The sequence below is a fragment of the Dinoponera quadriceps genome, unplaced genomic scaffold (genome assembly GCF_001313825.1).
Source record: "Dinoponera quadriceps isolate SergipeBrazil2010 unplaced genomic scaffold, ASM131382v1 scaffold2976, whole genome shotgun sequence".
Taxonomy (NCBI): Eukaryota; Metazoa; Arthropoda; class Insecta; order Hymenoptera; family Formicidae; genus Dinoponera; species Dinoponera quadriceps.
This window is the reverse complement of record NW_014556974.1, coordinates 98,936-124,999: the sequence shown is the minus strand read 5'-3', so window position 1 is coordinate 124,999 and position 26,064 is coordinate 98,936.

The following is a 26,064-nucleotide window of genomic DNA, read 5'->3' as shown; positions in this document are numbered from 1 at the left end:
CAAGGAAAATATGTTGAAAAGTAGCACAGATATTGTTAAAAATTGACATAAAATTATAACATTTATAATATATTAATCGACACTAGAGTATAAAATATATTTTTTTAACATCTATAAGTGTTATTTTAACACTTACACATGTTGAATGTCAAAACTTAACGCAAAATATTAAAATAATATAAATAACATATGTTAAATTAACTCGAGTCAATTACGTGTTAAAATTTAACACGAAAATTTTAACAAGGACCGATTTTAACACGAGTAAAAAATGTTAGTAAAAAAAGGTTTATAGGAATCGATACAATGCAATATTGGCTAGTATTTATAGGAATCAATACAATGCAATATTGGCTAGATAGTAAAAGACAAAAAGAATAAAACGAGAGAGAATTTGTAGAGTACGTATACAGCATATCGAAATGAGAGAATCTAAAGATTCTTTTTGAGAGAGATAGATAGATAAATAGATAATTTCAAACATAAAAATAAAAAAAGAATAATAATAATAAAGGAAGGGAGAGAGAGAGAGAGAGAGAGAGAGAGAGAGAGTCGCAGAAGTAATTTCTTTACAAAGGAAAATTATAAATGACTGGTCAAAAAAATAACGCGACTAATAGTTGCGCAATATTGGATAATATTCGAAAAGCAGAATACCGGGCGAAGGGCACTTCTCTCTTCCTTCCTGAAAAGCACCTGCTCGATAACACAATGCTCGGTATACATTTCTAGCGGATATCTTCTTTAAACGATTCCCAAGATCCCGCCGCTATTCAGAGGACATCACACCTTGCCGCAGATTTTTCATGCGCGTCCCTCTCCCTCACCCCGCCGTTCGTTCCTTCGTTCGTCCGTCTCTCTTCCCGACGAAGATTATCGTCTCTCGCTAGATAATCTTTTTTTCCTTAGTCACTCCAGTGACCTCTCAGGTAGACAGACCTCTGCGTGTATATAGGCCTTTCCTACCTGCCTCTCTCGTTCGTGAGACGCTGCCTCTCTATATACCTGAAGTATATGGCCAGTATATTTATCTCGGGAAGCGCAGAGCGTACACATACGCGCGCACACAGTCGGCCGACGGCACACGCATACGCGCATGCATGCGCTCGCGCTCGCGTCAGCTAAGTGTGTGTTGGTCCGATGTGTTGGATACCGATGGTCGAGAGATGGTGTTCTATAGAAAACGTTAAGAAGAGGTGCACCTGTCAGGTCGGGGAACACCCCCGTCAGGGCTTTATCTGCCGGAGCGTAAAAAGCCAAAAAACCTCTTCCATCTCTCACTATCCCTACTACATAATTCCCTCTTTCTTCTCCTTCACTCTTTCTCCCGATAGAGAGGATTTCCCTCGTATAATCCGCCATCATGATTTTTTCGTTGCCGCGCGAGGGCGCCGTGCGTGTCCGATGCATTCCGAAACGTAGCCGTGAGAACGACCGACGACTCTCTCGGGCCCGCTAAATTTAAGTAATGAAAATTAATTATTCGCTCCCCTTATCTCCCCTGCGATAAGACCGTCGCCAGCTGAGTCGCTGGTGAAGGAAAGAGGAGAAGATTCTATAACCGTTGTCGGATGTAAAAGTTAACGGCACAACTATAGTAAAATGGAAAATTTTTTTAATCACTGGGAAAAAATAAGAGAAAAAAAATTTCTTCGCGAAAAATTGCATTTTTGTTATTTAACACGTTCCCTGCCAACTACGAGTATACTCGTAGTTGGTATATGAGCCTCACAAGCCAACTACAAATATACTCGTATGTCGCTTATCGATCTCCTATGCCAAGCATGAGTTAATCCGTAATATACGAGTAAGCATGTTAATTTAGACTCTTGATTTGTCAGTAAAGCGGAGAGTACGTCTGGCGGCTTGGTAGAACAAACTTGATAGAAATAAATGGTTGAGGAGTGTGGCAGCGAACGCATTAAAAAAATTTATATTATTCCATTAAAAAAATTATAGTTGACTTTAAAATAATGTTTGAGAAATTAGCTTAATAATGTAATAATATTACCATATGTACAATCAGCGTGCGCACCACAGGCATATGAGAGAGGTCACCACGTTTCTGTAAAGAAGCAACAGAACTTAGAATATTACCATTTTAATAATATTCATGTTATTTTATACCTTCCACGAAATTTTACAACTTTTGTCGGAAATTTTTTTTAGAATAATGCATTTTTTCGAAACATTAATCTACACTTATATATATATATCGTATTTGGTTCACAATATATTCGTACACATATATTGTAATTCTTTGTAAACAATATGATATTACTTAAAGTATAACTTCATTTAACTACAGTTAAGTGCAGACAATTATCTTCTCTGCGGAAATAAATAAATACAACAGGTTTTAACCGAGCATACGTGAATGTTTCTAAATGAATTTTTCTACCATTCGGAAGGGAACCGAAAAAAATCCGCAGGAAAATGAAAAAAAAACCCGGTTTTTTCCGAGCTTACAAAACTATAGGCGCAACTAACTTTCGAACAGTTCCAACTGCGTGTATCTCTCTCCCGGTGAAATATATGTAACTGTGAATTTTTCCGGAGCGCGCACACGGCACAGCTCTATATTTAGTTTGAGCATTATCAACCGTAGAAAATGTCGCAAGACTCTTGTCTCCGTGTCGATTAATCCCATTGACCTTACTCGAATTATTTATGACGAATTTTTCATGGCGGCGCACTTTTAACACGCCACGGCGGGATTGAAATTAGACGCGCGATTTCACGATAAGGGACAGCGAGCCCTGTTGCGCAACGGCGAAATTTGCATTCGCTGTCGCCACAGTGTATAGTATTACGTAACGTCCTGTGTATATTAACGTGCAGCGTGGGTAGCCGCTGAGAAGTACATATGGGAATATATAATTATGTGTATCATAATTACAGCGAAAATCGGAATCGCGCGTCGACGCGCGACACGTGATAGCGCGCCGCGCGCCTTGCGCACGCTCTATCAGCGGGAATCGGCTCGTATCATTAATCAACGTCACCGTCTCGCCGCGCGGATGCAATAATACATATAAAAAAACAATGAATAGTATCGTTTAACGTTACGTCGCTGATCCGCCGCTGTATGTCCATCGCAGAGCGCGCGATAACGGCCGCGTTCACGCATCAGTAGTTTCCTAGAAAGTTATTTATCGGCCCAAGTGCGCTCCGCTAATAGTGTCAAATTAATTATGCCCACAATTAAATGGACATTCGGCCTTTAATTGTGGCCGCGTCGCTCCGTCTTCGTCGTGTTTCAACGCGCGCGCGGATCTGCCAGGCGGAGAAGGAAAGGAAATTAGGTCGCGCCTCTGTAAAAATAAGTTTCTTCGATTCGACTCGTCGATTAGGTCGATCGAGATTTCGTAAGTGGCCGAAAGGAGCGCACGCGCGTAAACGATTTCACAAAAGCCACGGAAGACCTAACATCTGCGAGTGTTGACGTTTATTTAACACTTGTCGCTTGGACTGGTTTTTAACCGGTGTCATTATGCAAATTAGGTAGCCGCTTTTTAAACGGAGGCACTTTCGACGTTGCGTTTAAGCTATTGATACGCACGACGAGTCATGAATCAGCGCGAAATTGGAGAAAAAAGAAATATGAAGATTTATATTGAAACAATTTTTGTGCCGCGGTCGCGCCGAGCGCGCGCGCGCACGGCAGCCCCGCGCGGAAAGAAACGCGTTAATGGAGCGTTAAATGAACGCCGCGCGGAAAATAATGTTAAACGAGTCACAGAAGAAATTCTCTGTCGCAAGAGGGGCGTAGTAAATAAAGGTGAGCATTCGAATGCTGTGCGTTCTACCACCATTATCCGCTCCAATGGTTATGTAATATGCTTCCGAATCTGCGAATTAAATCTGCTAAAATCGTTGATGAACTTGATAAGCATCAATAGCATAGTAGCGATTCTCAAAATGTTATATTACATAAGTCCTGACACGAGATCACGCTATTCTCTTTTCATTTCTTGTATGTGTGTGTGGTCAGTCGTAAAATAGTTGCAACATTTCTTTTCCGATAAGTTTCGCAACGCATTTCATATCCAATATACAGAAAAAGTGCTTGATTCAAGCATCGATAAATAATTATATTGACGAATAATTACTTCAGTATTTTTTAGCAAATTTTTATTCAGATTAAACTTTACTTGTGCATAGCACTTATTGTACATTCAAATAATATTTACTTGATCTATGTAAAAATTTGTCAAGGAGTATTAGAGTGACTATTTACTTGAATTCGGCAATTTTTTTCTATGGAAAACTAGGAAAATTTATCTCCCGAAAGTTACTAAAAAACAAATTCTTCTATTGAACATAGGATGTGTTCTGAAACTGATAAAAAAAGAAATGTTAAAATCTTTTTGTGAACTTGTTGGCTATATACATATTTTATGTAACAAATTTTACGTAAATGTAAATGCGATATAAATGTGGATATAATGATTTCTGTTCCACTGTGCTATTCTGTTCCACCGTGTCTTACGGAAAATCTAATTAAGATATACACGAATTTTTCTGTAAACTTCTCATATGTTTCCAAACCTTTAAATTTCATTGAAAAGGGTGTAAAAATGTTCTTTGAAATATTTCTGATTGGAGTATTGACATATTCGGCATGTATAAGCTGGAAGATTTCTGTATCAGATAAATAATTGCGCTAAACTGATAAAGATGACTAGAGATGTCACTGAAATTTTTCCCACATCATTTTTGCTACATTTTGAGTAATGTTCCAATTCGTTTTCGTCGGTGTTTTCACTCTATAAAAGCATTTGTAATTCTCTGCATCCAATAAGAAATGAACTTTATGGAAAAAATCAGATCAAGTATGAAATCCTTTTAACACGTTCGTTGCAGCGTAAATCGTTTACGCCCTACATTAAACTTTCTATTTAAGCCGTTTCATATCTTCGCCATTTAAATGTATAACTTATATAACTTATCATAAAATATCATTATATAATCATGTGTTGATATATATATATATATTGCAATTATCATCGTGAGGTGCAGGTAGCCCGATGATCATTTTTTTAATGTTCTTTTAAAAAATTCTATCCTATAAGAGTCAATTTTGCAAAGCTTATTATAAAAATAATGTTAAAATGTTTGATACAATATCAACAAGAAATTCCACCATAAATTAATTGTATTCTATAATGATTATGAAGACAATTCGCATTTATTTAACATGTTTCAAATACAATATGTCGTTATAACTAAAAATATTTTATATTTTCGAGAAAATATAGTATTTTAACGTTAAGTACTAGTAATATTAGAAATAAAAATTTTCTTTCCTTTCTTCAGCATAAATTGTGTAAATACACAAGATTAAAACAGCCTTAAAACAGCTATATTTGTTCCGTGCCGCATCTTGAAATTCATATATTTTTCTTGCTAAAAATTTTATGCAATCTTATAAATACTATATATTATAAATAAGATTAGCATATATTATAAATAAGACTAGCAACGAACGTGTCCAGGAAGAAATAACGGGGCTGAGAATGCCGATAGGGATCGTGACGATCGAGCGAGAATACCGGAGGAACGAATCGCGAAAATCGAATCGTGCCGTCATATTCGTACACCTTGCGCATTCCCTTCCGTCGACGGGACAATGTAGCGACTCTCACTCATTCCGGGGACGTGGAGAAAAATCCACTGGTGAGTAAAAGTTACCAATCCGGGCTCCGCTTTTACTATTGACTCGTCTCGGTGGAGTCATCAATCATCCGATTGCCGATTTCGCGCGCCTATGAAAATCGTCCGTCGCCACCGACGCGTGAGACACTCCGCGGCAAGTATGTAACTCGGTTGCAACAGAATCGGCCGTGCAGCTCCGCGTTCCGGTCGAAAACCGTATCATTAAGTCCGATTTCACGCGGCCGAGCGAGCCGCGATAGCCTTCTTATCCAACATGTGTGCGCACGCACACACGCATACAACACACGCGCTTCCTCGCGCGTGTACACCGTCCAGGTGACTCGCTCGTAAATCTGTTATACAGTTACAGGAAATATTATCCCGCATCTAGGCGAGACCTGAATGCGTAACGCGAAGGACCAGGTAGCCGATCGAGCCGGTCCGAGTCGGCCGTGAAGACGGGGGATAAGGATGAACAAGGAAAACTGGAGGGGGCAGAGGAGGGAAAAGAGACGTTGGTAGGCGGGTGAGATATATAAGGGGTAAAAGAAATAAAAATAATAATAATAACGCACGGCGGGGACGCGGGATTCTACGTCAGTTTGCGCGGGATGTAAGGAGCGCGAGCGAAAAAGGAAAACAGGAGAAAGAAGGAAAAGAAGCGCGCGCGAGCGTACATAGGCGTTTCCCTATTCCCTATCGGCAAATTGCAATTTCCTCCCCCTCCTCCCCCGCCCGTCCTGCGCTGCTCGGGCGTACCGCGGCGCGACGTGACAGCTTTGTGGGCGCCTTTTGCGTTATTAATTACGATCAGGCATGCGAGACGATTCGTATACGCCGGTTTTCTGCGAAACAGGCTACCGATCATAATTATTCGACCAATCATAATCGCTCGAGCAAACCATGCGCGAGTCTGTGCACGAGCAGGGGGATGGTGTGTGTATGTGTGTGTGTGTGTGTGTGTGTACACTAGAGTGTGCGTTTATCCACGCACACCTCGGCATCGAATCACGATTTATGGATTGTCGAATGCGAGCAGTGTAAACAAGTGTTCCGTTAGCTCTCTCGCGCTTATTCAGGCAGAATGGGCAAAAAAGAGAGGAAGAAAGGAACGGCCGCGCGCGGTACCTCAAGCGTTACCGCCGCGTACGGCGCGATAATTTCGCTGATCTGGATATATGTCACTTTTTCTCTCCGTCTGTCCTGCAGCTCTCTCGACTGTGTCGGATCGCGCGGCGGTTTGTGCGCGAGTGACTGACGTATGCAAATCGGCAACACGTTCCCCGCTCGATATCGTTTCATCTGCTCGCGCCCTTCGGAGAAGCCGGCGAAAAACTCGTAGTTTCACGTCTCTCTCGGTCTACGTTTTTGTCCCCGTTGCCGCCTTATCGAGCATCCCGAAAGCTCGCGCTGTTTTCGATGCGCTGCCCTTTTAAGTCCGCGAGTTGTCCGGCCGCCACGTTCCCGCGTATCTTATCGAGGGAATGAAATATATCCGATCGGGTTATATAGTTGTTCGTCGATTTTTCCCGCGGAAGTCACAGCCGGCCGAGCATCGTCGTCGGCCGGGATCTCCCCGGGACGCGATGCGTCATGCGCCGCCGGATGGCTACTTGTCGATAACAACGTTCTACAAATTTTCATTAGCGACGTGCCCGCGGGCCTATAGCCGGCGGATAGTGCACGAGCTTGATTTATGGGAACGAACGCCGTTGATTTCGCGGTATAATGTGCTTTATGAAGTCAACGTTATTTACGCGTTATAACACGGCGACACGGCGAAGAGCGTCGACGACGAACGGGAGGCGCGTCCGCCCGCCCGTGTTCTCCGAGGGACTCCCGCGACGAACCGGTCCGCGAGATAAAGGGCTGATAAACGACGATCCTCGGCTCCGAGTAGCCGAGCGAGGCCGGTCGTCGATCGCGAAAAATCCCGCGAAAGACGCTTCTTCTCGAGCGAGCGCGGCGTCTAACCGCGGCGACGATCGCCACGCTAATTGCCGGCGAATATAGAAATCGACGGGGATGGAGGGAGAGAGCGGAGGGAGCAAAAAGACACGCTGAATTATGGCGATCCGGGGCGGAACGAGAGAGCTAATCTGAATATCAATAGCGGAAGGAGATCGTGCCGCGACGTCGCGGCGGCGGGTCGATGCGCGTGTTGCTGCCGAGCGCGTGTCACCCATCGCGGCACCACGTCCGCCGCGCGTCTTTATATTTTGCAATGCAAAACGGTCGGGCATGTTATTTGCCGTCTTGTCCGAAAAGTCGCGAGCGCGATACGATCGTATTGCCGTTCAAGAGCGTGTACACACTGTGCGTCGTGTACGCACCGGGAAAAAGTGCTACCGTTCGGGTAATATTTACTCGATCCGAGTGAAACGGTTATTCCGATAGTCCTTGGCAAGTATTCGCTAGAACTATAAATATTATTGTGTATGTACGCAATATGACATTTCTCTCGTATAAGTAGACGTTTACACGTACGTGTTAAAGCAGTCCCGACAAGTATTGATAATATTGAGAATATCAGAGTTTATTTTTAGAAAATATTTACCGCACTGAAAAATCGTAATTTAAAGCCACTAGGTTTTTTCAACGGAAAAGAAATATTATATAATTCTAATAAATATTCTTATAAATTTATAGAACCGTTTTACATTCACATTGAGTAATTAATTTACATATTAAATTATTATTATTATATAGTATATTATTATTATTATTGCTGTCTTCAAATATTTACTATTGCAAACTATTAAAATATTCTGAAATTGATGAAAATATTATTTGATTTAAAAGGTCAAAAGTAGACAATTACGTTTACTGATTGTAGCACTTTTTCTGCGTGCTTTATTATTGCCTAGATCAAGATTTCATGATCTTTTGCACGTTGCACATATACAAGGTGTTTGATGCAAGTCGTTCTATCCGTCATATATTTTAGACCAATGTGGACATAAAAATCCTCTACTATTTTGTAAGCAATCACGCAAAATTTCTAATTATGAATTATTAAAATCGGCCATATATAAAGGCTTCTTTTTAATTTTCAATAATTAATAATTCGAAATGTTGCGTGGTTTTCTACAAAAGAGAAGAAGGCTTCGTTTGTCCGCATTGATCTAAATTACAATTACAAATAAAGTATATGACAAATAGAGGGGCTCGCGTCAGATGCCCTGTGTGTGTAAAGTTGAAAATCGTACAAGTAACTCTAATTGTAATGGTCGGGTTATATTGGCTCCACTTATGATGATTCCCTCTTTACTCATACATATGTAAGGCTAAAAAATCATACAACTTTTGATCTAGGTAAGGCGTACATGACGCGATGTGCGTACAATTGGCCAACTTGCCACCGCGCGTGTGGTAAAAACGAACTCGATTACGGCGGTCGCGGTGACCGCTCGGGCTAATCTAAACGTCAATTGGACGAATCCGTCGTTTCCGGAGAAGCATGCGAATCACGTAGCGTGAGACACCGGCGCAGACTTCCGGGTGGCGGCGTGCACGCCAAGAGAGATTGCCTGTCGGATTAAATTCTTATAATAGTGGTATTTACGCGCGATAGCCGAGGCCCGATAGGACTCGCGCTTGGCGCCGAGAGACAAGTGCGAAGGCTGTCGATTTTTTTTTATGTCAATAATCGTCTTCGTTTCTTTTTTCGACAAGGCGAGAGGAAGGGAACGGAAGTAAATGGGGATTAATGAGAGGCAACGATAAACGTCATAGGAGCGGCCATTTTTGCCGCGCATTATCTAGCGTGAGACGCGTCGGAGAATGTGTCAGGAAACGTCCTTAGGACTCGCTCAGGAAGTATTAGAGTCGCGTTAGAGTGCCGCGTCTTATAATCCGGTCACGTAGATCCATTTAGCGCACAAATAAATTACCGCAGCGCGCGTTGCTGGCCAGACAGTCGCGTCGTCGATATATACTGATTCTGTCGCGCGATTATTTTATCGCGAGAGAAATTACAGCCGTGCAACACGAGCAAAAGAATCGGCGGGGTGGCGCGCTGGCGGTACGGAAAACTAATACTCGATACACGACACGACGGCGTATTAGCGACCATTAATATTTATCATGGAGTGGTCATGACTCTGCAGTAATCGTATTTAGCAATATACACATAGAAAAAGGAACATTCTTATTTTTAGAAGATCCGTATTCTCAACTTGCACATGCTGAAATGAGACTATATAGCGTCGGACAGATAAAATTGGCTTACATGAAGAAATTACATATATAGTTCTACTAAAAATATAATACTTTCGTTATTCAAGAGTATTCAGTTTTCTTGAGTTGAGAGTAAAAAATGTCGGACAGAAAAGAACGATATCTTCTAACTTTCAAGAATTACATTATCTTTAACTTGATATCGCATTATTTTTATTTGAATACATCTTACTTTTGAAAAAAATTATTTTATATTATTAAATTGAATTATTGAAAGTTGTTATAATAACAATTTCTTTATTTTAGTTTAAAATTGAGACAATAATATTACATAAAAGGACGAAAGAGAGTATATCGAAGGAGCCTAAGTAATTCAGTGGTAAGAGTAGACACTCAGCAAACGGAAGGTCCCAGGATTCAAGTCCTGGTCCAACAACTCTGGCTTCTAGATTTTCTCTCCGACTCTTATAATAACCAGGTTTTATGTTTACAATCACCTTAAGTTTATTTTCAGATACTGTACGTGTCGCTTCATTGGCTACTGAAAAGAAAGCATCTGAGGGTAAACTTAACCAAGATGGTCTTAGGTATAAGATTTGATTTGTATTATGAAGTGACAAACGAAAGCGAAAACGTCCAAATTGTTGAAGGAAAATTAATGTACATTTTATTCAAATTAGAATTATTTAAAATAATATATTCATTATTTTTCGATATAATTTTTTTTTATTTTTCAACAAAATTTATTATTTTCAAAATAATCATGTACTCTTTAATAGACTATCATAATATTGCAATAAAATTATAATATTGTGGAAATTCAAGACTATTAAATTTTGTAAAAAGATTATATATTCTTGCTTATACAGAGTATTTTAAAATTCAATGGACAAATTTCACGAGCACGTAGAACGGATTAGAATGAACAAAAAATTCCTGTACTATTTTGCAAACAACATGCAAAATTTTGAATTATTAACTATTGGCCATGTATAGGAGTTTCTCTAATTAATAAAAAAACTATTTTATTCAGAGTAGCCTAATCTATAAGAATATGACAACTGTTGTACCTAGTGACAGGTTCAAGGTTCAATATACCGATATTTGTTAAATAAAACATAACGTATATATGTTTGCCGTAATGCATAGCAACAGCGACCAATAGCGCAACATAAATCGATAATCCCTCTTTTCCCGATGAGTATGTATTTTCACGATTTTTTTCGCTCATCGGAACGAGAGGCGCTCTCCCAACAGCCTGGTGTTTACAAACATACAAAAACCCATCACTACAGTGTAACGTCTATCCCATTCATTTCACTCACCGTTCGGGCCCGAAACTCAGGACCGGTCGCGTTCCGCTATTCGGATCTGCAACAAAAAACGGAATTTTGTCGGTCAGATCGACGAGCGAACGAGTGTAGAATGGGTTAGTCATTTGCGATCATGACTTGAATTATTTTTACGACTTTGTGTCGTCTTTCAATCGCGAAGGGTTAAGTGGAAAAATAAAGGGGGTCTGCGAACTCACCCTCGAGTTAGTTCTGCTCGGACCGAACCGGATCCTTCGCAACTATATCTGCCTTTTATTCCCGAATCTATTCCTTGCTAGATCCGTTATAATTATATTTGTCGCATGACCACGAATTTTGATAGATCTGAACTCTAGTTTTTCCCCTATTGTTTTGTTGACGGTTATGTGATCTTTACCGCACAGATCGTGTTTGTGTGTGTGTGTGTGTGTGAGCGCGCGCGCGCCTACTTCATATATTATATTCAGTTTTATGTTACTTTTTAACATAACACATGTGAAAAATTGAGAATTGGAATTCACAAATGTGATAATTGTAAAAAGGATGTGAGCACGTATATATGCCAGATGCTTGTTTTTCTTATTAAATAAAATTGATTAATATATGTAATTTCGTTGTCATATTTTTAACGCTCCTGATTCCCAGTTGTATTTATGTACTCTCAATAAAAATAATTTCAATCTAAAACTTTTACGAAATAAGAGGACTGATTCTTTAATTAAAACCGTTTGCAAGATAATTATGGTCTTTAATGGATCGAAGTCCGACCTCAGTGATTATTCTGACGGATATATCCCATAAAGAATTATGAAGAGAAATGCAGCGAGTCCGTGAATTTACCCTCGAGGTGATCTTACTCGGCTCGAACCGGATTCTGCAGTACCGCACCCGTAATCGCCGTGATTGCACCCCCGGAACTACGTGTTTGCGATAGACAAGTAGATTTGTTGATGATATTCGTATACAGGACGTCCAAAAAGTATAGTGATATTTTCAATCACGTTTTTTTGAATTCGATTAATTTTTCGATAAACGTTTTTCGATCTTGATTAATGTAGTTAGCCCGTCAAACCATTTTCTTAGAAATCTTTTCAAATTTTAACTGCATATTGATGGAAATATTATTTGCCCGTCTATAAAATTAGAAAACAATTGACCATTTGGAAGTTAAGATATTTGCAATTAAAGATAACATTTTTATAAATGTTCCTTGAGATTAATATTTTATTTTTAGCTTTTCTTTTTAATTTCTTCTGAATCATTTAGGATTTTAATGAAAAACTACTATGATTAAGAACTAATACGTAGACATTAAATAACAATTTCAGAATTATTGGCTGTTTTGTTTTGGAAATATAGTCATAGGAAATTTACAATTTATAATAATATTCGCGATATATGTACATATTTACATACATACATACATATATAAATATTTATATACCACTTTCTATTATGTGTGCAACTTTATTAGCTCAACTGACATATAAATAAAGTATTAATAAAAAAATTAAAAAATAAATATTTAACTCCGTGTTATATTGTATGCATATTTGTCTTAATTTTGCTTAAAATTAACATTTATTATTTAGATAGTTAAATAAGTTATAGGAAAGCATTTTCAATAAATAATAAATTATGTAATATCTCCTTAATTGCCACCGAAAATCCAACATACTAATTCCAATTACCTTAATCAAAGTCGTACAAGATACAAAAAGTACCAAGATTAAGTCTATCCTTTGTCTATCCAATTCCAGATAGCTCTGATAAATCTGTAATTTGGGAATTTACACTCTTCTTTTTCTACTTTTTGGAAAGAGACCCACTGAAAATATTCGATGCGATACTGTTCACTGCTCAAAATCAGTAAATGGATGAAATATAGAATTATTATTAAACAAGTAAATAAATAAATAAATAAAACTGTTACAGCCGATGACCTGCATCGACGTTCTCCCTCAGGAAAAATCAGTTTAGATTTCGTGGAACAATTCATCGAAGTCGGGCGCAACAGCAGACCACCCTACCTAGGAGCTGTTCAAGCACAAAGGCGCTATCTGTCTTTCCATGGGACTGTTATAGAATCTATCACCGGCAACATTGCATCGCGCTCGGGAATAAATTCTGAAGTATCAACGCGACGCGTTACGACGACATGCTTCATGCTCGCGCGTGCCTGGTTCTCCTTTAGCCGCGGGTGCATCCTCGCGCTCGCCCTCGGGCCGATGCATCGCCGCCGTCGCAGCTACGTACATCGCGTCGGCGTATCACCGCTGACACGGATCTGCATTGCAAAACGCGTCTGTATCTCGTCGCGAATCTGCATCGGCGGCGGCTATCGGTCGCGGATGCGGCAGGCAACAGGGTCGAGTGAGATAGTGCGTAGGATTTAACGGAGCACGACGCGCGAGCATGGTGCATACCGCACGCGTAAAACGTCATTCCGCGGCTGGATGTTTCCACCGCGAGCGTTCTCGCGAATAAAACGACCGCGGACTGCGTCGTTTCCACGACGCGGACCGCGAGGCCGGTCTTCGCCTGCGAGAGGCTGGCGCCGGTTGTTCGATAAGAATCCCAGAAAAAATCGCCGGTATTAGCGGCACTATTACCCCCTGTGCGCGGTAGCGGCGAAACAACCGCGCAAATAGGCGATACGCAGTTTAAATTCTACCTGGAATTCGTTATTGTCACGTGGGATAATGAAAGCGCGAGTTCAGACTCGACACCTTCCCCGCACCTCGCTACATCTGGGAAACTTGCATGGAGAAAAAGAAGATTAGCCGCAGTAGCTAAATTAGTTATAACATATGGACACTTGAAACATTAGCAACGTAAGCGATTTTAATTTTAATTGCTGCAGTGACAAATTCTTTTGCCACTGCAATAAAAGAATTTGCTATCGCAGCAATTAAAATTGCTTACACTGCTAAGTTTTAGGTGTCCATATGTCACAACTAATTTAGCTGCTGAAGTGAATCTTTTTTTCCGTGTGTTTCGCAATAGACCTGCCCACAACAATCTTTCTCGATTAATTGGAAAGTGATTTCGCATGGACGATGCAGCTTCTCTCATTTGCCCGGATTTTCCCGCACACTGCGAAAAAAGCGGTTAGATCAACAAAATCGGCAGTCACTCTCATTCAGAAAGATATCGTATTCATTGAACGAATTACGCGTTGGCATGTCAATATGTTGCGTTGATATAATTGCCGGCTAAACCACAATCGTTGAATCAATTGATAACTTATTGCAACAAAATTTACAATTAGTTTAATGAGCTAAACGTGCTTAAAAATTGTTTCTGTTTGAACAAAATTTTTTTGGCTTTGCTATTCTTTTCCTCAGTAATGTAGAGTTAATGTTATTATATTTAATAGTGTACGCACGTGCGTATGTGTGTGTGTGTGTGTATTTAGAAAATGTAAATACTTAAAATATTTCGTATATTTTGTTTAATCGTAGCTTAAAGTGAAAAGCAGAAATATCTTTGGAAAAATATTGAGGGTAATGTTTATATAATATTTCTTAATTAAAATAGCATATTTGTTTATATAATATTTCTTAATTAAAATAGCACTGTATTTCTAATTAGAATCTACGTGGATATCCCAGCTAGAGTCTATAATTATTTCGAGAAATCGGACTGGTGACCCTAATTGTATACCGAGGAACTTTCTACGCTGCTTCTGGTGATCGATGAGACATAACTAATGTCCTCGAACCTACATCGCTGATTGGAACGGATGTGAATAATCCTTTTCCATTTGAGGACAGAGAGTATCCTTTCCGAGCGAGATACAAATTGCCGTTCGGACGACTCTTCCCAGATTAATGCATATTAACAGTCCCTATTACCAGCCGAGCGATAGTTACAGTACTTTTATGTAATTACGATCGACCGAGTGATGAAAAAGTAAGTCCCCCCCGATCGTGTAAGATATCTGTCAATGAATGCGCGAGCGCTGCCGCTTGGGCTGCCGCTCGCGCGGAAAATAGAAATCCGCGAGTGATAACGAACGAACGCTGCGGTAAAGGCCGACTGATTTATACGTTTACGAGGACATCGCTCGAGCGAACATCCCGAAGAATATAATCAGCCGGGGCGGGCTGCAATTTCGCGACGCGTGTTAACGATACTAATGTGACCATGCGTTACGCGCTCGCCCGTTACGGATCCATCCATCTAAGCTAATTAAAACGGACCCGCGAGAGCAATCTTATCTAATTATAAAACAGAATCTCGTACGCACAGGTATGCGCGTACATACGTACGTGCGCATGCGTGCGTGCGTGTTACCAGCTCGTCGTTTCCGCCCCCGTGTTCTCCGTTCCATCCGGCGGCAGTCGGCCGCAATGACAACTTACCGCGCGATGTCGCGCGGACGCGTTACCAGACGCGGGCACGCACACGCGCGTGGCGCTCGCACACCGCGCGAGAGCAGCCGGTGGGTCGCAACTCTGGCCAATACGCGCGAACGTAAATCATAACGCACAACCGTTCCTAAGGCTCAGACTCCACCCCGGCGATATGTGCGTATGCGCGCGCGAATGCTCGCGCACCGCCGTTACTATTATCGCCTTTACCCTTGCGCGCCAGTGTGCGACACACAGGGTGTCCCGGATCAACATGGGCGATGCTTGCGAGGCTGCAGAACGGATTGAGATCAGTGAAAAAGTTCCGCACCGTTTTGCGATATTCGCAATAATCAGAGGGGGCTGTAGACACCCGAGCGGCTCGAAGAAACTCCTAATGTTTACATTCTTCCGTCGAACGCATTATTTTGACTTTGACTGTGAAGATGTCACATTGAGGAATGATTCTTCGCACTTTTATTTACCATATTATATGAAGTCCGTTACAAAAAAATTGATAACGCTGCAACGCTGCTTATTGCTGCTTCTGTGAAGCTTATCACCGCTAATCGGTGATTTCAAAATATCTCAGATACCATTAGACTGATTTAGCTGTAATTTTGTATAGATATTCTTAATAAGATTATTTAGCCTTTGTCGCAAGATTTCTTACATCTATTATAGTTTATTCTTTTTTATAAACGAAAAGAGGAGAAATTTTGTGACGAAAAATTAAACTTTTGACTTTGAATATTGATAATTCTATAAAAAAGTAATATTTTAAAAGTCGGCTACGACAAATTAATCTTACTAAGAATGCAAAACCGCAGATAAATTAGCCCTATAGTTCCCGAGATATTTTAAGTGTCGATTAATATCTAGGAATCGTATACAGTCAACTTGTATAGAATACTGGGTCAGTACTAGGCTGGTATCGAAAGGCAACTTTCATGTTAGTATTAAAAAGGCAGTAATTTCGGTACTGATTTCGCCCCCAAAATCGCTACTGGGTAATTTTATCATATCCGTACCGGGCCGGTACCGAAAAGTGGACGTCATATTTTGATACCAATACTGATTACTGGTACTGGGCCAATACTGATCCAGTATTTAAAAAAAATAGTATTTTCAGTACTAGCTCCGTATCTAGAATCAGTACTGAGTAATTTTATCATGCCCGTACTGGTCTGGTACCGAAAAACAGATTTCATGTTGTTAATACTGGCCGAATATTGACTTAGTATTAAAAAAAACAGTATTTTCGGTATTGGCTCTGTTCCCAGAATTACTACTGGGTAATTGTTACGCCACACAGGGAATTTAATCTTCCAGAGCCTAAATTTTAGTTCTACATTAAGTCTTCAAGTGGAGAAAACGGCAATAAGTTTTCCATTTGTAGCACCAAGGGAAAACAACAGAAAACCTTTGACGCCTTTTAATGTAGAATTAAATTAGACTTAAACTAGGACTAGAATTTCGACTCAGACTCCCGGAGGAGATTTTAAATTCTACATTAAGTCTTTAAATAGGCAAAACGGAGATAACTTCCCATTTGTAGCATCAAAGGGAGCACAATAGGAGACTTAATGTAGAATTAAATAGACAATGTAAAACTGAAATTTCGACTCGGAACGCCTCCCGCTATCAGTTTATACCTTTGCTAGGAGATATTCAGAAGTAACCTATCTTTCTTCATACAGAGTCCGGTCTACCGCTTCCTGTGCGCTCATTAGTTCATATAGATTAATTAATTCCTCATTAATTACTGCGAATTTTGTAAAGTGGCACATGACTTTTCTGCCCAGTTTCAGTCGTTCTACTTGCGGATACCAAGAAAGATTTCAGACACCCCGTACAAGTATGTACATATTTAATATATTTTCCCGCCGTGCTTTAATAATCCGCGGCGGAACAGCAGCACCGCGGGCACCGCGGACGTCGGGCGACCGATGAATTATGAAATCGAATCTCGGCGTATCGCTCTCCCGCGCGGCGCCGAGAGGGAAGCGCAATTTCCGAGCGGCGCGTGTGCGCAGATGGACGAGGGTGATCCGTTTTCCCGGGGAAATTATGGTGCGGCCGCTTCCGCGATTCCGAGGAAGCGATCGCGCGCACCGTCGCCGTCGCCGCTCGAGGCAAGCCAGATCGTACCGGAAGATCGCGCGATTCTTCATCCTCCAAGGAGAGGGTTGCGCCGTGTATCTGCGTTGGCTCTCTCTCTCTCTCTCTCTCTCGTGAACTGAATATTCTCTCCAGCGTGATCTCGGTGTGAAATACGATAGCGCGGTAATACGTTTGACTATTGCTATAGAGCTATAGAAACTCGAGATATTCCGTTCAACTCGCCCGCATGATTAACGTCGCATAATAACATAATCTCCTCGATGCGATGCTCTCGTTCGCGGAATATCGATCGCACGGTCGCTTCTCTAATAATAATAAACTTTTGCAATTGGCTGTATTAATTAGGCGCATTATATCCTCGATAACGTGAAATTTATTGGAGTACTCGCTACGATCGCAACGCGCGCTAAAAAGAGAAAGAGAGAGAGAGAGAGAGTGAAAAAAGAGGAGAATCTTCGGAGGGATGCGACTGCGTGTGGAGCGGCGTTATATCAAGGCCCGAAATAATTTACCGCTGATCCGACAAGAATTATTGCGCTCGATATAAGTAGCATTTATCGGTGTAAGAGCCGAGAATAATGTTCTACGCGGTAATTTAGTGTACATTAACGCGTCGGAATAGCGGCCGGGCGGGGTTTTACGGAATATTTAATTTAATAATCCGACGCGTTCTATCTGTACATAGGCGTTCTATCTGTACATTCGTCCGGTCGGCCGTAAGTACAGCTTAATCGCTACTGTGAGTGAGTTCATTGTAACGACCGGCGTGTTAATTCGTCGAGTTAATCGATGTCGGACGAAATTCCGCCCGCTCTCGGCCACGCGATCTAATCGCGCGAGTCGATTCGTCGCGAACGACGACGATCGTGAATCCGAAGCGCGATCGGAAAGAAAATGAGATGTTTCGGCAGTTACACTGATAGAAGTTGCAATTATTTTCGTTTTCAACTATAGAGAAAACTAGGATAAGTTGGCTAAAGGGATAAGTTGGCTAATTGATTATTTCTGCTTTTTCTTAACAGATTGCAGAATCGATCAAGCAGAGATTTCAAGCATGTCGAAAACGGTTATTAAATCCTTACTTGCTCGATTCTGTAACCCGTTAGAAAATAGTTGAAATAATCAATTAACTAACTTACCTCTTTAGCCAACTTGCCACAGTTTTTTCTACTCTTTTGTTGGTTTAAAAAAAAACATAAAAATAGTAGTTGCAATCTGTATGTAAGATTATTATCACTGACATTACGTATAGAAACAAGTGTTCAAATCAAGCAAATGTGATTACCTGTTTTTCAGCTTCTTAAATTACACAAGTATTTTTAGCAATTTAAATACATTTTAGTAGCTTATAGGAATAAGTAAAATACTTACTCGAATGCAGTAATTTCTTAATTTGTAAATGAATTACTGAATATAAACGTAAAATGGTTCTAAATTTAAGAGAGTATTTATTAGAATTATATAATACCTCTTTTCCACTGAAAAAAACTTACTGGTTTTAAATTTTAATTTTTCCGCCCAGTAAACATTTTTTTTTAAATAAGTTTTGGTTTTCTCAATATCTTGAATTTAATATTTATTTATCGGAATTGTTTTAACGCATACAAGTAAATGCCTATTTATACAAAGAAAATATTATATTGTATATAGTCAATTATATTTCTACTTCTGGCTGTCAGAATAACTATTTTACTTGGATTAAATAAATATTACTTGAGTAATAGCACTCTTCTTTTAGTATAGAAACACTCCTGACTGTAATTTCTTTTACTATGACGTATACTTATGGCATTATAGTTATAAACCCCAAATATTTTTCTATCAATGTAGGGAGGTAGGGCAGGCGGACGGACGGGAGCTGAGAAAAGCGGGAAAGAAGAGCGCACACAACTGGTAACGATAAATTATACCTAGAACGCTCTCTTTGGCGAGACGGCGCTTCGTGCGTAACTCGACGAAAGACGCTGAAAAGCCCGTAGCGTGCAGGATACACGAGGCATCCGCGATTTATGATATCCGCAATTCAGTCGCGTTCAATCGAAGACTGCGCATGAGACGTCGAACGTAGCAGTCGAGCGCTCACGCGCGCGCGCGAGAGTATAAACGCGCACACATAAACGAGTCGGTGAGTCGGCGAGCGTGGATTTGTAGTAAAAGTCTCCTCTTCGATCTGAGATAGCGACACACCAAGTGCTGTGGGTGTGCGAGCACGCGATGATACTCGCACACACACACCTCGCGAGAGAACAGAAGAAAAAGAGAGGAGAAGAAGGGGAGGGAGAGAGAGAGAGAGAGAGAGAGAGGCGAAACGGAGCGAGAGAACGATAAAGAAGAGCGGGGGGACCTGGAAAGGCCAGAAACCGCTTGGAATCTCGAGGCAGGACACACGGGGACGGTGCATGGTATTTTTAGGCATTAAAATCGCTCCATAAATTAAATCCGCAAAAGGACGAAGCGGCCCGCCGGAATGGGACGACGGCGCATCGGTGAACCGTTTCGGGACCTTCTTGAGTTTCTCCGCGTCGCCGTGTAGTCGAGCGGGAGATAAGGCCATAACATGACCTGACTTAACGCATCGTTCTGACAGGAGGCTTGCGAAAAGGGGGCCTTGACAAATTTCGAATAATTTCCACGGCCGGCCCCGAAGCGACGACGTCCAGCCAAGATATTCGCGCGATTGTTCGCACGGATATATCGCGACTGCAGCCGTTGCTTCGGGAATGCCTCGGGAAAGCGTCTTTGTTGCGAGATGCACGCGAATAACCCGTGTACTCATGGGGGAAATAAGTGTTGGCGAAGTACCTGGTTCAGAACCGATTTTTAATGAACAGTACTAGATACCAATCGATGCTGGTGGAATACTGAAAGGATAGCGATGAGTCTTTGCTTTGTCTTTCGAGTCTTTACTTGAAAGACAGTATTGTAACTGTACTAGTTTCCAGTGTTGCAAAAGTACCAAAAATGATCGATCTCAATATCGGGGTAGAATTAAATTCCAGCAATATAATAATAATAATAATAATAACTTTATTGTTCTCAGTTATGGAAACAAAAAAGAAAGAAATCACAAGTGATTGGAGCAAATAATAACGAAAGTAAAGAACTAATAAGTAGAATAATTAATAATGTAGCTGATATTATTGTACACTGATAGAAAATTATAGTTATTTTCGGCGCTGGACATATCTTTTTTTATTTTAATCACAAAAATAATTAGGAGAAACATTTTGCTAATAAATGTTATTACAGTGCATTATTACAGTGCATTACTATAGTGTCGGTGATAAAACTTGAACCTTAACTTACATGCGTGTTACTACCACTGTAAAATATATTTAGAACCGAAAATAATTAACATTTTTCTCAGTGTGTGTACAATTCTTAATACTAAAACCATACTGTAGAAGGAAGGTCAGAACTATATCCGGGATGTTTATTTGTACTTGTAGATTTCCATTTTTAGTGTTATATGAATCTTATAATTTTAATCTTATATGAGATAAAAAACGGAGTTAAACAGACTCGACGGGGGTCAAACTTAGGTCCTTCACTTGCTACGTAATCGCTTTTACTACTGAGTACTTATGAGCTACTTACACCCTACGTTAGTGACATCTTCCGCTTTCTTATTTAAGGCATTGGTATCGTAACATGAAACCCATATTTTAATACTGAAAGTCTCCGGTAATTTCTGTACTGGCCAAATATATACAATTCCTACATAGATATCGACGTCAAGAGGATACGATCGTTTCAGTGCACTCTGGTAGAAATTGAACTTCGTGAGTGTCTAGTCACGAGGTAGTAATTTGTGTCTAACATCATTATTAGCCAGTAATCTAACATTCACTTCTCCTAATATCGAGATAATGACTAGATAAATAAGCTAGCTGATGGTTAATCAAAAGAAATTATAGTTGCGAAGTCAAAAATTACAACTAGTTGCAAAGTAATGATGTAACGTTCATTTCTGCTTCTTTAAAATTTTTATGCAATGATGTATTTTCAATTTTTAATTTGTTATTTTATTTTTAAAAGCTTGTAGCGAGTATATAGTAGCTAGATTATATATTTCAGAATAGACAGCGCCATTTATTTGGTTATATTTGATATGTAATGGTTAAATATAGACAACAGCTGGATCACAAAACCGTTCCTACATTTCTACATTTTAGTGGATAATCAGCCAGTAAAGAACTAATAACGAGCTAAAAAGTTTTAATCTAACTTGTACTACACTGAGAACCCATTTAGTTGAATCAACTAAATTCTTGTTTAACTATGAGCAAACAAATTTTTGGTTATAAAAATCCAAGGTTTAATTCTCTGAACCAAAGGTTTGGTTCTTTGAAACCTCTGAAACTTCAGAGAACTAAATCTTCGGTTTAGACAGCCAAACTTTGGTTATTGCAACCAAAACATTTGTTCGCCCATAGTCAAACAAGAATTTAGTTGATTCAACTAAATGGATTCTTAGTGTAGCTACCTCCTAGCTTTTGACTCTGACCGACTAAATGTGTTTCTATTCGTGCTAACACAATACATGGACAACGTGCGACACGGTTATCTACCTTTCGCTGGCGTGTAGCGAGGAGAATTACGTGATAAAATAATGCGTCGCAAATTTCGCACGCGCCGAGTCGGATTAACGTGAAAAGTGTACGGAAGAGAGCGGGCCCGAAAGGTCAAACTTCCGTTTCGATCGGCCGGCACAGCCGGTGTGTATACGCGCGCAGGAAAGTCGGATGAAATATTCTCATAAGTTAAGCTCGGCTGAATTAGCCGAGCGCGCCATGCAACGGAAGGCCGCGCGGCCAATAAAATTAAAATTTTTATTGCAGTCTCCTTCTGCTATTTTCGCCGACGACGTCGCTATTCGCGTGTCCTCAAAATACCGGCGTCCGAGCGTGCGACAAGCCCCTAGAGAGATCAAATTAGGCTTTATTCTATAGTTTTAAGAAACCGTTGTTTTCAATTTTTCTGTAGAAGAAAACCGAAAAAAAATGGACCGTGGGAAACGTGGAAAAAGTGGTTTTATTTCAATTCTTTGTGCGGAGAAAGAAACTGTAGAGAAATTGTAAAATAAACAGGTTTTCCATACTTTTAAAACTATTTTTTTTATTGTCAACATTATGCATATATAGTTAATTATAAAAAATTGTGACACTTTTTTCGATGAATCTTGCAACGTATCTTATATTCACACAAAAATATACCTCCTGAGAACTATATCGAGAAACTCGTTTAGTTTTCACTCAAACAAAGCTCTTCAAAATTCTCTTAACTAAATCTTTGGTTCAAAGAACTAAATTGTGGTTCTCACAACTGAAACATTTGTCTGCCTTTATCCAAATAAGAATTTTGTGGAGGAATTATTTTAGTTCTTTGAACCAAACTTTTTTCATTTTCGCTTCGGCGAACCTAACCTTTGGTTCAAAGAACCAAACTTAGATACTCACAATCAAAATATTTGTTTATATCCAAACAAGAATATTTTTTGAATCAAATAAATGGATTTTTCAGTGTACTGAAAAATAGATTTTCCTCTCGTACACGCAGAATACGTTCCGAAATTTATCAAAATGTAGTGTTGCAATCTTTTTGTAACGAAACACACTGCTGCCGGTGTGATGTTCACAGGAATGTTTGTCGAAAAACGTTCTTTCATTTGTTTTCGCATTTGAATATTTTACCATGTACGCGCGCACGCACGCTTATCGATTCGAAAGCGGGAATAAATTTACGGGAAGAGTTGCGCAACGGCGCATTACTTGTCGTCGTCTCGTGGAATCGTAGATCCATCGTTGTTCCAAGGTAATTACCTCTGTCACGTGATTTACGACGGACACTTTTACGCGCGATTTGGCGATCGCGCTCAGACTCGCCCAATTCGCGGCGTCCGATCCGCCGCCGTTTTAAACGCGACGTTCCGCGCGAGCAACTCCTCCGGTCCCCGAGGCCTTTTATAATTTTTGCAGCGCAATGACTTAACCTATTTTAATATTTTTACATAAACAAGCAACACTCAAGAGTAAACATCCATAAACATGAATCGCTTCTTTGCGGATACTCGCGAACGAAGTTATATTCTCGGAATATGAAAATAAACCGCGAATCCGAAGGAAGAAAAAGAGCCGAAGACGCCGAAGAGATACACAACGTTATCAGCGCACCGAAAGGCAACGTTATCCTCTCTTTCTCTTTCTCTCCCGCAGACTAATTCGCATCCTCCGGCCGCGCGACGCGCATTTTCCATTCGGCGAGTGAACACGCGAGCGCGATCAATCACGTGCCCGATGATTGATCAAATAGCGGCGATGTGGAACGACCTCGCGATTAGTTTCTCGACGGTCGTGGCCGCTTTCCGGCGCGAGTTCCAAACCGCTTTCCTGCTCAATTAACGACGATCGATCGCGATACCGCCACCGCGTTGTGCGTCGCAAGTGAGCCTCCGCCGAGAGCGGTTCCGTTCGTCGACCGTTAGCGGATCACCCGGACGGAAGCAACGGGGCGACTATTACGCACTCACCCCGTGTTGTACCGTACGTAGGAAACGGTACAGAGAGAGAGAGAGAGAGAGAGAGAAAAAGAGACGCGCAACGGGCGATGCAACGGGGCGGACCACCAACAATACGAACTTCCTCCGGTCTGAGAGTACAAGCAGTGTCCAGTTCTCACCAGTCCGGAGAGTGGGTTGTCTTTCGCGCACATTCGCTCTCTCTCTCTCTCTTTCTCAGTCACGTAAGCGTGTATACGCAGGTAGGTAGGTATGTATGTACAGGTGAGCTCTCCTGTTTAGCCCTTCGGGGCCGCGCGCACCGGCGCGCTGCTCAACGTCGGGACCCGGAGGAGAATGAAGGATGAGGAGCGCGAAGGAAGAGGGAAGTCGGCCCTCGTAAGACACGTGAAACTGACCAATAGATCCGGTTTAGCGAGTTTCCGGATTCCATGGGTCATCAGGCCCCTCGTCGGCGCGCAACGCGAGCAAGCGGTATCCCGTTTCCCCTCTGCGGGCCCTCCGTCCGCGCCCGGGGGGAGTACGGAAGGTCCGGTCGCAGGACCTGCAACCCCTTTGCCACTGTTCGTTCTGTAGCGCGCGCACGTGAGCGCACTGTCCATCCGCATACATTACCGCGAAATCCGGTTTTCGACAATACCTGATGCGCGCTGCCCCGATCACGGGTCATGCCAGGGCCCCGAGCGGCCGCTGGCCGAGAGGGGGGGTGCAACCTGCTGCCACGGAGCAGCAGTGTGAGACCGCGGGACCGAGTGAAGGCGAAAGAGTTCGCGAAAGAGTCCGCGAAAAGATGCGCCCGGTTCTCTCGATAAGCTGCGTTCCCTCCGTTGCACATTGAGAAGAAAGCGGTTGGATCTGCGAAATCGGCAGTCACCTCTGTTTGAAAAATGTTATATTCACATGCGAACAAATCACGGCGCAACAATACGCGTTAATGTAGTCGCCGACCAAATCGCAATCGCTGAATTAATTGACCACTCATTACAGGAATTACCATCATTTGTTCGGTAAAGATTAAACGTTGTACTTGAAAAAATTGTGTTCGTTTAAGCTCATTTAAGCTCATTAAATTTCGTCGATTCAACTGCTTCTTTCTCAGTGTAGATCGCTCGACGTCTCCGTTGCGCAATAGGGCCGATCTGATTTGTGAGCAAAACCCTAATTTTGACAAGTTTAGAATTATGAGAAACTGTTGACATATTGAAACAATTTAATTTTCGGTCTATGTAATGGTAAACTCAGTTATGCCTTAACTATTTCCGTTTTCCTGCAGAAAACTCATGAATCTGTGAATAATGACTCAAAATATTCCTACACGCACGTACGGACCTATTTGGTGGACTCAAAAAAGTTTGGCCGAATTAACCATTGCAGTGAAGATACTGCATAGATGTAAATGATAAGTAAGTAATAAATTTATGGGTGATTTTAATATTTTTTTTTAAGTTCTAACATTATTTTTTTAAAAGCCTCTAAAAGTTAGGCAATTTTTTTCAGAAAATATTTAACGGGGCGTAAGTTATGCATCCTGTTAGATCCTACTGAGTTTTTATGCTTATGATATATTTTACATAGTACTTTAAAAGATCCAAAAGAGATCAACTGTGGATATCTCAGTTACTAAACACAAGTTAATATAATTGTCCACTAACTGCTGAAAAAATGCATGAAATTTCTAACAGGGTCTTTACACCTTTTCAATCTAATTTAGAAAACCAACAAGATATAAATGCTTGCAGCAATAACTTGCAGGAAAATTTTTACATATCTTGGTTAGATTTTCCGTTAGATATAGAATAGAGAAGGATAGATATACAACACGTAGAATAGAATAGTACACATTTATGGTATTCACAGTTATATCGTATTTATTCTTACTTTAGATTTATATGTACAAGGAGTATATATATATATATAT